Genomic DNA, 14,222 nt, shown 5'->3' with positions numbered 1-14,222 from the left:
TCACTGGTGAATATATGCAAAAATCCTCAACAAAATACTAGCAAACAGAATCCAACAACATATTAAAAGGATCTTACACCATGATCAAGTGGGATTCATCCCAGGGATGCAAGGGTTCTTCAATAAACGCAAATCAATCAATGTGATACACCATATTAAAAAACTGAAGAATAAAAACCATATAATCATCTCAATAGATGCAGAAAAAGCTTTTGACAAAATTCAACACCCATTTATGATAAAAACTCTCCAGAAAGTGGGCATAGAGGTAACATACCTCAATATAATAAAGGCCATATATGACACACCCACAGGAAACATCATTCTCAATGGTGAAAAACTGAAAGCATTTCCTCTAAGATCAGGAAGGAGACAAGGATGTCCACTCTCGCCACTATCATTCAACATAGTTCTGGAAGTCCTAGCCACGGCAATCAGAGAAGAAAAAGAAATAAAAGGAATACAAATTGGAAAAGAAGAAGTAAAGCTGTTACTGTTTGCAGATGGCATGATACTATACATAGAGAATCCTAAAGATGCTACCAGAAAACTACTAGAGCTAATCAATGAGTTTGGTAAAGGAGCAGGATACAAAATGAATGCACAGAAATCTCTTGCATTCCTATACACTAACAGTGAAAGATCAGAAAAAGAAATTAAGGAAACAATCCCATTTACCATTGCAACAAAAAGAATAAAATACCTAGGAATAAACCTACCTAAGGAGGCAAAAGCCCTGTACTCAGAAAACTATAAGATATTGATGAGAGAAATGAAAGATGATGCAAACAAATGGAAAGAAATACTATGTTCTTGGATCGGGAGAGTCAATATTGGGAAAATGTCTATACTACCCAAAGCATTCTACAGATTCAATGCAATCCCTTTCAAATTACCAATGGCATTTTTCACAGAACTAGAACAAAATATTTCACAATTTGTATGGAAACACAAAAGACCCCGAATAGCCAAAGCAATCTTGAGAAAGAAAAACAGAGCGGGAGGAATCAGGCTCCCTGACTTCAGACTATACTACAAAGCTACAGTAATCAAGACAGTATGGTACTGGCACAAAAACAGAAAGATAGATCAATGGTACAGGATAGAAAGCCCAGAGATAAATCCATGCACTTACGGTCAATTAATCTACAACAAAGGAGGCAAGAATATACGATGGAGAAAAGACAGCCTCTTCAATAAGTGGAGCTGTGAAAACTGGACAGCTACATGTAAAAGAATGAAATGAGAACACTTCCTAACACCATACACAAAAATAAACTCAAAATGGACTAAAGACCTAAATGTAAGGTCAGACACTATAAAACTCTTAGAGGAAAACATAGACAGAACACTCTATGACATAAATCACAGCAAGATCCTTTTTGACCCACCTTCTAGAGTAATGGAAATGAAATAAAAAATAAACAAATGGGACCTAATGAAACTTAAAAGCCTTTGCACAGCAAACGAAACCATAAACAACATGAAAAGACAACCCTTAGAATGGGAGAAAATATTTGCAAATGAAGGAACTGACGTAGGATTAATCTCCAAAATATATAAGCAGCTCATGCAGCTTAATATCAATAAAACAAAGAACCCAATCCAAAAGTGGGTTGAAGACCTAAACAGACATTTCCCCAAAGAAGACATACAGATTGCCAACAAACACATGAAAGGATGCTCAACAACACTAATCATTAGAGAAATGCAAACCAAAACCACAGTGAGGTATTATCTCATAGTAGTCATAATGGTCATCATCAAAAAATCTACAAACAATAAGTGCTGGAGAGGGTGTGGAGAAAAGGGGACCCTCTTGCACTGTTGGTGGGAATGTAAATTGATACAGCCACTGTGGAGAACAGTATGGATGTTCCTTAAAAAACTAAAAATAGTACTACCATATGATCCAGCAATCCCACTGCTGGACATATATCTGGAGAGAACCATACTTTAAAAAAATATATGTTTCCCAATGTTCATAGCACTTTTTACAATAGCCAAAACATGGAGACAACCTAAATGTCCATCGACAGATGAATGGATAAAGAAGTACATATATACAATGGAATATTATTCAACCATAAAAAGGAATGAAATAATGCCATTTGCTGCAACGTGTATGGATTGGAGAGTGTTATACTAAGTGAAACAAGTCAGACAGAGAAAGGTAAATACTGTATAAAGTCGCTTATATGTGGAATCTAAAAAATACAACAAACTAGTGAATGTAACAAAAGAAGCAGACTCACAGATATAGAAAACGAACTAGTGGTTACCAGTGGGGAGTGGGGAGGGACAATATAGGGGTGGTGGATTGAGAGATACAAATTGTTGGGTGTAAGATAGGCTCAAGGATGTATTGTAGAACATGGGGAATTTGGCCAATATTTTGTAATAACTGTAAATGGAAAGTAACCTTTAAAATTTTATAAAAATAAAATAAATTTTAAATAAAATAAAAATAAATAAATGTGAAAAGGAAAAAAGTTAACCATAGAATTACCATATTATCCAGCAATTCCCCTCCTTGGTATAAATCCAAGATAAATGAAAACATATGGCCATACAAATACCCATACAGAAATTTTATATCACCATTATTCATAATATCCAAAAAGTGAAAACAACCCAAATGTCTATCAGCTGACGAAGGTATAAAGAAAATGTGGTATCTAAACAATGGAACATCTTTCAGCAATAAAATGGAATTAAGTACATGTTGCAACATGTATGAACCTTGAAAACATTATGCTAATGGAAATAAGCCAGATACATAAGGCTAAATATTGTATGATTCCATTCATATGAAATGTCTAGTTCAGGCAAGTCCACAGAGAGAGAAAGTAGATTAGTGGCTGCTAGAGGATGGGGAGAGGGAGGGTGCTTGGACTAACTGCTAATAGGTATGGGGTTTCTTTGAAGGGGGTGATGGAAAAGTTCTGGAATTAGATAGACATGATGGTTACAGTGAATATACTAAAAACCACCGAAGTGTATCCTTTAAAATGATGAATTGTGTCTTATGTGAAGTAGATCTCAATAAGAATAAACTGCTATAAGAAAAGAAAAACCTAGTATGTGTGAAACTCAGATTTCTTGCCTAGTATGAGGATTAATTTGTGGTGTGTAAAGACTCATTATTAGTTTACTTAGAAAATCTGTTTTACTATATCATGTCTACATTATTTCATTTCTTTCTTTTTTAATTATTTTTTTATTGGAGTATAGTTTATTTACAATGTTGTGTTAGTTTCTGCTGTACAACAAAGTGAGTCAGTTATACATATACGTATATCCACACTTTTTTATATTCTATTCCCATATAGGTCATTACAGAGTATTGAATAGAGTATTTTATTTATATATAAAATAATATATAGTAGTGTGTATATGTCAATCCCAATTTACCCCTGCCCCCTTTCCCCCTTGGTAACCATAAATTTGTTTTCTACATCTGTGTCTCTATTTCTGTTTTGTAAATAGGTTCATTTGTATCATTTTTTTAATATTCCACATATAAGCGATATCATGTGATGTTTGTCTTTGTCTGACGTACTTCACTCAGCATGACAATCTCTAGGTCCATCCTATTCCTGAAAATGGCCTTATTTTGTTCTTTTTTATGGCCCAGTAATATTCCATTGCATATATGTACCGCATCTTTTTTTTTATTGGAGTATAGTTGCTTTACAACATTGTGTTAGTTTACACTGTACAACAAAGTGAATGAGCTATACGTATACATATATCCCCTCCTTTTTGGATTTCCTTCTCATTTTGGTCACCACAGAGCACTGAGTAGAGTTCCCTGTGCTATACAGTAGGTTCTAATTACTTATCTATTTTATGCATAGCATCAATAGTGTATATACGTCAGGGCTTCCCTGGTGGCGCAGTGGTTGAGAATCTGCCCGCTAATGCAGGGGACATGGGTTCGAGCCCTGGTCTGGGAGGATCCCACATGCTGCGGAGCAACTAGGCCCGTGAGCCACAACTACTGAGCCTGCGCGTCTGGAGCCTGTGCTCCGCAACAAGAGAGGCCGCGATAGTGAAAGGCCCGTGCACTGCGATGAAGAGTGGCCCCCGCTTGCCACAACTAGAGAAAGCCTCTGCACAGAAACGAAGACCCAACACAGTCAAAAGTAAAAATAAATAAACAAATGTGGGGTTTAAAAAAAATAGTGTATATACGTCAATTCCAATCTCCCAATTCCTCCCACCCCCCCTTTCCCCTTGGTATCCATACGTTTGTTCTCTACATCTGTGTCTCTATTTCTGCTTTGTAAATAAGATCGTCTATACCAATTTTTTTCAGATTCCACATATATGCATTAATATACTATATTTGTTTTTCTCTTTCTGACTTACTTCACTCTGTATGGCAGTCTCTAGGTCCATACATGTCTCTACAAATGACCCAATTTCGTTCCCTTTTATGGCTGAGTAATATTCCATTGTATATATGTACCACAACTTCTTTATCCATTCGGCTGTTGATGGGCATTTAGGTTGCTTCCATGACCTGGCTATTGTAAATAGTGCTGCAATGAACATTCGGGTGCATGTGTCTTTTTGAATAACGGTTTTCTCTGGGTATATGCCCAGTAGTGGGATTGCTGGGTCATATGGTAGTTCTATTTTTAGTTTTTTAAGGAACCTCCATACTGTTCTCCATAGTGGCTGTATCAATATACATTCCCACCAACAGTGCAAGAGGGTTCCCTTTTCTCCACACCCTCTCCAGCACTTACTGTTTGTAGATTTTTTAAAATAAATTTATTTATTTATTTATTTTTGGCTATGTTGGGTCTTCATTGCTGCGTGTGGGCTTTCTCTAGTTGCGGTGAGTGGGAGCTACTCTTCGTTGCAGTGCGTGGGCTTCTCATTGCAGTGACTTGTCTTTGTTGCAGAGCACGGGCTCTAGGTGCGCGGGCTCAGTAGTTGTGGTACGCAGGCTTAGTTGCTTTGCGGCATGTGGGATCTTCCCGGACCAGGGCTCAAACCTGTGTCCCTTGCATTGGCAGGTGGATTCTTTACCACTGCACCAGCAGGGAAGTCCATGTTTGTAGGTTTTTTGATGATGGTCATTCCAACCAGTGTGAGGTGATACCTTATTGTAGTTTTGATTTGCATTTCTCTAATAATTAGTGATGTTGAACATCTTTTCATGTGCCTCTTGGCCAGTTGTATGTCTTTTTTTGGAGAAATGTCTATTTAGATCTTCTGTCCATTTTTTTTATTGGGTTGTTTGTTCTTTTGATATTGAGCTGTATGAGCTGTTTGGATCATTTCTTTCTTGATCATTAGAATTCTCCACAGACTTAATCCACCTGTCATGTCTAATCTCAGTAATGGTCACTTCATTTTCTCAAATTTGTTGTGTGTTATTTGAGTTAGGTGGTCTGTCTTTATGTTGTATTGAATAAAATCAGACATCTTCAATAGCTATGTATATGTTCCCTAGACAAGGCATTGTAGTAAGGATTTTGGGGGAACGTTTCTCAAGTGATATTTTGCTTTCATAATTACCAAATATTTTAAGAAGAAAAGCTTTTAAACAAGCCATGGAATTATTAAAATCCAAACTCGACATTATCAGTACCATCGCCAACATTTGAGGGGCTGTATCAGGCACTAAGGATTTTACTGTAGATTATATAACACTGAATTCAACCGCTTGGACACAACTTGCAACTAATGAATGTTGGGCCCTTTATATAGTGGCAGTTATGATATAGTAGCTCTTCATGATTTAAAATGCCAAGTAAAATGAATGAGTTGTTACCCTGACTTAAATGGAAAAGGTTATGATTGAAACTTTGCAATCTCATTTGTTTATGATTAAAGAGCTTTGAAATAGTCACTTTACTTCAGATGACAATTTCTATCTGTATTCTCTTCTAAGACCTCAAATTCAACATGTCCTAGACCACACTCGTTACCTTCTTCAATCCCACTCTTCATAATGCACCCCAAGACCTATAACTCTGTGTTCCTCCTTTTGTTTAAATGGACCGTCATCTTCCCAATCATCATGATTAGAAATCCTCTTGCTTTTTTAACAGTTCCTCTCTGAGCAGTCACCAAGGCTGTCCAATCTACTTCCACAATATTAAATCTGTCCCTTCTCACTTCCTCTGCCGCTACCTATTTCAGTCCCTCATCATCTTTCAACTAAACTATTGCCGTTGCCTACTAACTTGTTTCCTTGTCTAGTCTCTCTCCCTTCCAATCCATCCTTCTCACTGTTGCCAGTTGGCTTCCTAACACAAGTTGAATTATATTTAGTCCCCTCCTCAAATGGCCTCCAACTGCTCACAAAATAAATTCCAAAATCTTTAAGTTGTAGAGCCTAGTAGTTAAGAGCACAGGCCTGTGAATAAAGTAGATTTGGTTTTGAATCTTTTTGGACCATTTCCTTGTTGTTAAACCTGAAGATGTTTACTTAATGTCTCTGAACTTAAATTTTCTCACAAATGAAATGGGACTACGAGTTAGTACCTCTCCCATTAGAGTTGATGTGATGGCTGATGAAATCATACTATATGCTTAGTGTAACATAAGAGCTCAGTAAATGTTAGCTTTTATTAATATTGTTGTTAGACCTCTATGATCTTACCTGTCCTACTTCTATAACTTCATCTGCTACTACATTCCTCTGACTATATTGTAATACATAGTGTATACTCTCACCTGTGTTGGTTCATTAACCCGAAATACTCTCCCCTCCACCTTTGCTTCTACTGAAATTCTATCCTTCAAAACTCAGTTCAAATGTGTTTTATTGTGAGACATTTTCTCTTGTCCATGCCCCTTCTCAGTCAAAATTATTTTTTCCCTTTTTCACCAACATAATTTTCCTCGTGCTTCTATTTGGTAATTCTACTTTGCATTTGTTACTTGTTTACATTTCAATGTCCTTTGCTAGATTATGAGCTCCTTCAATTAAAGGACAAAGACCCATTTTTGTGGCATTTAATTTTTCATCTATTACAATGCTTTTATAATGCCACCGTGCTTTGTTATAGAAATGTTGAGTGAATTAAAGAACACATAATGTGCATTAAGGAAAAAAATGAGTATTTAGATTTCCCTGTTCTTTTCCTGTTGGAGCTGTATGCTATCTCATAATATCAGATGTTTAGAAAACCACTATGTGACACCATCAGCCAACCTCCAAGAGGAGTGTATTGCATAATTGCTAGGCATCAAGGTCACACATACAAAAAAAGAGTCTGGTATGGAAGGTCAAGGGGAAAAAATAAAGAATAACAAGGCAAACTTTGTTGCTGTAATAGTAAACAGAAGGAGGTAGGGAGAAAATGTGTGAAATATAGAGAAGGGAGTTGAAAGACAGAGTTTTAAAAAGTCATATTAATTTTAATTATAGCACATCATGAGGACAAAAGAGAAAAAAAAGATAAGAACCTCATTCTGGGCAAAATGGTTTTAAGGCTAAACTAGAGTGACTAACTATCCCACTTTGCCCAGGGCTGGCCTGGCTTTAGTATTGAAAGTCCCACAACCTAGGCAACTGTTGGTTTTGTTCAAACCAGGAGGTTGATCACCTTAGAACATCTATTGTTTTAATATCATAGTTAATATCAACATGAGCCCTTTATTGATTTGTTAGATTTATGTAGTTCTTGATGGAAATGACATTTTATTTCAGCTTTGGTTTACATATTGTTTATTCTTGTCCTTTCAGTTAAGGACCTAATCTTTACAGACCCAGAACCATTGTGCACCTGAAGACTTAGACAATTCCTCTTTCAATGCTAGTGGAAACAATCACTTGCATAGTAATATTTGAAAACTATCTTTGAAATTATAATATTAAATTTATATGCAAAGTTGAGCATAGCATTTAAAAACTATGCAGAAGTCAATTTACCATATTTTTTAACTATTTAACTAAAATATTACTTGAACCCCTATGATAGGTGAAATAGACATATATGGTCCAGGCCATGAATCTATTAAAGAGCAATTATAAAGTTGTATGCTAAAAGCTCTTCATATAATTTTAAGAGATTCAGTGTGGGAGAAGTTTTTGTAAAACATATAACCAATAAAGAACTTATAGCAGAATACCTAAACATGCTTACAAATAAAAAAATACATTAAAATGAGCAGGGGTCTTGAACAAACATTTCACAAAGGAGGGCATCCCAATTGCTGATAAAAATGAAAAAACACTCAACTTCATTGTCATAGGGAAAATGAAAATTACATAAAGAAAATATAAATCAAATTTATAATGATATCACTACACATCAACAGAATGTCTAAAATGAAAAATATGTACAATATTAAGTATTAGTGAAGATACATGACTCAGCAATTCTGCTTCTCAGTATATTCACAGCAGAAATACAAGCAAATATACACCAAAGGACATACATAAGAATGTTTATAGCAGCATTACTCATAACGACCCCAAACTGGAAACAATCCAAATACCCATCAACAAGAGAGTAGATGAACACATTGTGGCATATTCATAGAATGGAACACTATGCACTAATAAAAATAAATTATACAGCTACATGCAACATAAATGTATCTTGCAAACAAAATGTTGAGTAAAAATACCAATTGCAGAAAGTCACTATGTGATTCCATTAAATAAAATTGAAAACAAGGCAAAACTAACCAAAGTAAGGATTTATTAGTTTTCTTTTGAGGGGAAGGGAAGGTTTGTGATTGGGGGCTTCTAGGAATTTGGCAATGTTCTATTTCTTCACCTGAGTGGTAGCTACTTCCACTTTTAAAGGTATTCACCTTTAAAAGAATTCACAGAACTAGTCATTTACCTTTTGTACATTTTTATTTAAACTATTATTTTTCATAAAAAAAGAAAAAAAATAGGACTGGAAAGAAGGCTATTTGGTGAGTAGAGAATCTGAGCAGAGGAATTTGAATGGTCTTAAGGAATACAAACATCAGGATATCATAATCTCCCCAAATAGGGCTTCCGTGTTGGCACAGTGGTTAAGAATCTGCCTGCCAATGCAAGGGACACAGGTTCGAGCCCTGGTCCGGGAAGATCCCACATGCCGTGGAGCAACTAAGCCTGTGTGCCACAACTACTGAGCCTGCACTCTGGAGGCCACGTGCCACAACTACTGAGGCCCGCATGCCTAGAGCGCGTGCTCCGCAACAAGAGAAGCCACCACAATGAGAAGCCCGTGCACCACAATGAAGAGTAGTCCCCGCTCACCGCAACTAGAGAAAGCCCGCACTCAGCAACGAAGACCCAACACAGCCAAAAATAAATAAATAAAAAATTTAAAAACTTATTTAAAAAAATGATATCATAATCTCCCCAAATAAACAACCTAACTCTATGCCTTAAGGAATTGAAAAAAGAAGAACAAACGGAGCCCAAAGTTAGCAGAAGGAAGGAAATAATAAAGAAGATAGCAGAAATAATGAAATAGAGAACAGAAAAACAGTAGAAAAGCTTAACTTAAACTAAGAGTTTTTTCTTTGAAGAGATGAACAACATTGACAAACCCTTAGCTATACTAACCAAGGAAAAAAGAGAGAGGACCCAAATCAACGAAATTAAAAATGAAAAAGAAGACATTAGAACTGATACCACAGAAATCCAAGGGCTCATAAGAGGCTACTATGAACAATTATATGCCAACATACTGTACAATTTAGAAGAAATGGAAAATTCTTTACAACATACAATCTACCAAGACTGAAAAAGGAAGAAATAGAAAGTCAGAATAGACCAATTAATAGTAAGGAGATTGAATCAGTAATCAAAACTCTCTCAATGAAGTAAAGCCCATGACCAGATGGCTTCACTGGTGAATTTTACCAAATATTTAAACAATTAATACCAATACTTCTCAAACTATTCCAGAAAAATCAAAGAGGAGGGAACAATCCAGAACTCACTTTACAAGGCCAGCATTATCCTGATCCCAAAGCCAGAGAAGGACACTACTAGAAAAGAAAACTACAGACCAATATCCCTGATGAATATAGATGAAAAAGTTCTCAACAAAATTCAGCAGCACATTAAAAGGATCATTCATTATTATCAAGTGGGATTTATCTCTGGGATGCAAGGATGCAAAGATGCAAGGATGGTTCAACATACACAAATCAATCAATGTGATATATCACATTAATAAAATGAAAGTAAAGAATCATATGATCACCTCAGTAGGTTCAGCAAAACTCTGTGACAAAATTCAACATCTGTTCATGATAAAAACACTTAACAAGTTACTCATAAAAGGAACGGATCTCAATATAATAAAAGCCATATATAACAAGCCCACAGCTAACATCATACTCAATGGCAAAAGGTTGAAAGCTTTCCCTCTAAGATCAGGAACAATTCAAGGATGCCCACTCTCACCACTCCTATTCAACATAACACTGGAAGTCCTAGCTAGAGCAATCAGACAAGAAAAAGAAATAAAAGGCATAAGAATTGGAAAGGAAGAAGAAAAATTGTTTCTATTTGCAGATGACATGATTTTATATATAGAAAATCCTAAAGACTCAACCAAAAAGCTGTTAGAACTAATCAACAAATTCAATAAAGTTGCAGGATACAAAACTAACATACAAAAATCATTAGTGTTGAGCAGAAGCAAGAAGAACAACAATCCTGCAGCCTGTGGAACAACAATGACATTCACAGAAAGATAATCAAGATGAAAAGGTAGAGGGCTATGTACCAGATGAAGGAACAACATAAAACCCCAGAAAAACAACTAAATGAAGTGGAGACAGGCAACCTTCCAGAAAAAGAATTCAGAATAATGATAGTGAAGATGATCCAGGACCTCAGAAAAAGAATGGAGACAAAGATCGAGAAGACGCAAAAAATGTTTAACAAAGACCTAGAAGAATTAAAGAACAAACAAACAGAGGTGAACAATACAATAACTAAAATGAAAAATAAACCAGAAGGAATCAATAGCAGAATAACTGAGGCAGAAGAACGGATAAGTGACCTGGAAGACAGAATGGCAGCATTCACTGCTGCAGAAGAGAATAAAGAAAAAAGAATGAAAAGAAATGAAGACAACCTAAGAAACCTCTGGGACAACATTAAACGCAACAACATTCTCATCAGACGGGTCCCAGAAGGAGAAGAGAGAGAGAAAGGACCCGAGAAAATATTTGAAGAAATTATAGTCGAAAACTTCCCTAACATGGGAACGGAAATAGCCACCCAAGTCCAGGAAGTGCAGACAGTCCCATACAGTATAAACCCAAGGAGAAACACGCCAAGGCACATAGTAATCAATTGGCAAAAATTAAAGACAAAGAAAAATTATTGAAAGCAGCAAGGAAAAAACGACAAATAACATACAAGGGAACTCCCATAAGGTTAACAGCTGATTTCTCAGCAGAAACTCTACAAGCCAGAAGGGAGTGGCATGACATATTTAAAGTGATGAAAGGGAAGAACCTACAATGAAGATTACTCTACCCGGCAAGGATTTCATTCAGATTCTATGGAGAAATCAAAAGCTTTACAGACAAGCAAAAGATAACACAATTCAGCACCACCAAACCAGCTCTACAACAAATGCTATAGGAACTTCTCTAAGTGGGAAACACAAGAGAAGAAAAGGACCTACAAAACAAACCCAAAACAATGAAGAAAATTGTAATAGGAACATAATATCAATAATTACCTTAAACGTGAATGGATTAAACGCTCCAACCAAAAGACACAGGCTTGCTGAATGGACACAAAAACAAGACCCATATATATGCTGTCTACAAGAGACCCACTTCAGACCTAGGGACACATACAGACTGAAAGTGAGGGGATGGAAAAAGATGTTCCATGCAAATGGAAATCAAAAGAAAGCTGGAGTAGCAACACTCATATCAGATAAAATAGACTTTAAAATAAAGAATGTTACAAGAGCCAAGGAAGGATACTACATAATGATCAAGGGATCAATCCAAGAAGAAGATATAACAATTATAAATATCTAGGCACCCAACATAGGAGCACCTGAATACATAAGGCAACTGCTAACAGCTATAAAAGAGGAAATCAACAGTAACACAGTATTAGTGGGGGACTTTAACACCTCACTTACACCAATGGACAGATTATCCAAACAGAAAATTAATAAGGAAACACAAGCTTTAAATGACACAATAGACCAGATAGATTTAATTGATATTTGTAGAACATTCCATCCCAAAACAGCAGATTACATTTTCTTCTCAAGTGTGCATGGAACATTCTCCAGGATAGGTCACATCTTGGGTCCCAAATCAAGCCTCAGTAAATTTAAGAAAATTGAAATCATATCAAACATCTTTCCCGACCACAATGCTATGAGATTAGAAATCAGTTACAGGGAAAAAAATGTAAAAAACACAAACACATGGAGGCTAAACAATACGTTACTAAATAACCAAGAGATCACTGAAGAAATCAAAGGGAAATCAAAAAATATCTAGAGACAAATGGCAAAGAAAACACGACAATCCAAAACCTATAGGATGCATCAAAAGCAGTTCTAAGAGGGAAGTTTTTAGCAATACAATCCTACCTTAAGAAACAAGAAACATCTCAAATAAACAACCTAACCTTACACCTAAAGCAATTAGAGAAAAAGAACAAAAAAAAAAACCCAAAGTTAGCAGAAGGAAAGAAATCATAAAGATCAGAGCAGAAATAAATGAAATAGAAACAAAGAAAACAATAGCAAAGATCAATAAAACTAAAAGCTGGTTCTTTGAGAAGATAAATAAAATTTATAAACCATTAGCCAGACTCATCAAGAAAAAGAGGAAGAGGACTCAAATCAATAAAATTGGAAATGAAAAAGGAGAAGTTACAACAGACACCACAGAAATACAAAGCATCCTCAGAGACTACTACAAGCAATTCTCTGCCAATAAAATGGACAACTTGGAAGAACTGGACAAATTCTTAGACAGGTATAACCTTCCAAGACTGAACCAGGAAGAAATAGAAGACATGAACAGACCAATCACAAGCACTGAAATTGAAACTGTGATTAAAAATCTTCCAGCAAACAAAAGTCCAGGACCAGATGGCTTCACAGGTGAATTCTATCAAATATTTAGAGAAGAGCTAACACCCATCCTCCTCAAACTCTTCCAAAAATTTGCAGAGGAAGGAACACTCCCAAACTCATTCTATGAGGCCACCATCACCCTGATACCAAAACCAGACAAAGATACTACAAAAAAAGAAAATTACAGACTATTAAAGAAAAAAAATCATTAGTGTTTCAATACACTAACAATAAATTTTCTGAAAAAGAAATGAAAGAGATTCAATTTACAATAGCATGAAAAACAATAAAATACTTAGGAATAAATTTAACCAAAGAGGTGAAAGATGTCTACTCTCAAAACTACAAGACATTAATGAAAGAAATCCAAGAAGACATAAATAAATGGAAAAGTATACCAAGTTCAAGGATTAGAAGAATTAATATTGTTAAAATGTCAATACTACCAGAAGCCATCTGTAGATTCAATGCAATCCCTATCAAGTGTCCAGTGGCATTTTTCACAGAAATAGAAAAACTTTCCGAGAATTTATATGGAAACACAAAGGACCCCAGGTAGCCAAAGAAATGCTGAGAAAGAAGACCAAAGCAGGAGGTATCACACTTCTGATTTCAGGCTATCCTATGAAGCTACAGTAAATAAAATGGTATGGTAATGGCATAAAAACTAGACATATAGACCAATGGAACAGAACCGAGGACCCAAAACCTGAAGCCATGAAACTCCTAGAAGAAATCATAGGAAAAAATTATCCTTGACGTGAGTCCATCCATGTTGCTGCAAATGGCATTATTTCATTCATTTTTATGGTTGAGTAATATTCCATTGTACATATGTACCATATCTTCGTTATCCATTCCTCTGTCGATGGACATTTAGGTTGCTTCCATGTCTTGGCTATTGTAAATAGTGCTGCAATGAACGCTGGGGTGCATGTATCTTTTCAAATTATGATTTTCTCCAGATATATGCCTGGAGTGGGATTGCTGGATCATATGGCAGTTGTATTTTTTTAGTTTTTTAAGGAACCTCCATATTATTCTGCATAGTGGTTGTACCAGTTTACATTCTTACCAACAGTGTAAGAGGGAAGGAAACGACTTTAAAACTTTAGTTTTCCCCTTTAAATATGCAGGCTTCTTAGAATTTGCTTCTATAAATCACTG

The sequence above is a fragment of the Eschrichtius robustus genome, chromosome X (genome assembly GCF_028021215.1).
Source record: "Eschrichtius robustus isolate mEscRob2 chromosome X, mEscRob2.pri, whole genome shotgun sequence".
Taxonomy (NCBI): Eukaryota; Metazoa; Chordata; class Mammalia; order Artiodactyla; family Eschrichtiidae; genus Eschrichtius; species Eschrichtius robustus.
The sequence above is the reverse complement of the archived record's forward strand: the minus strand, read 5'-3'. Positions refer to the sequence as shown.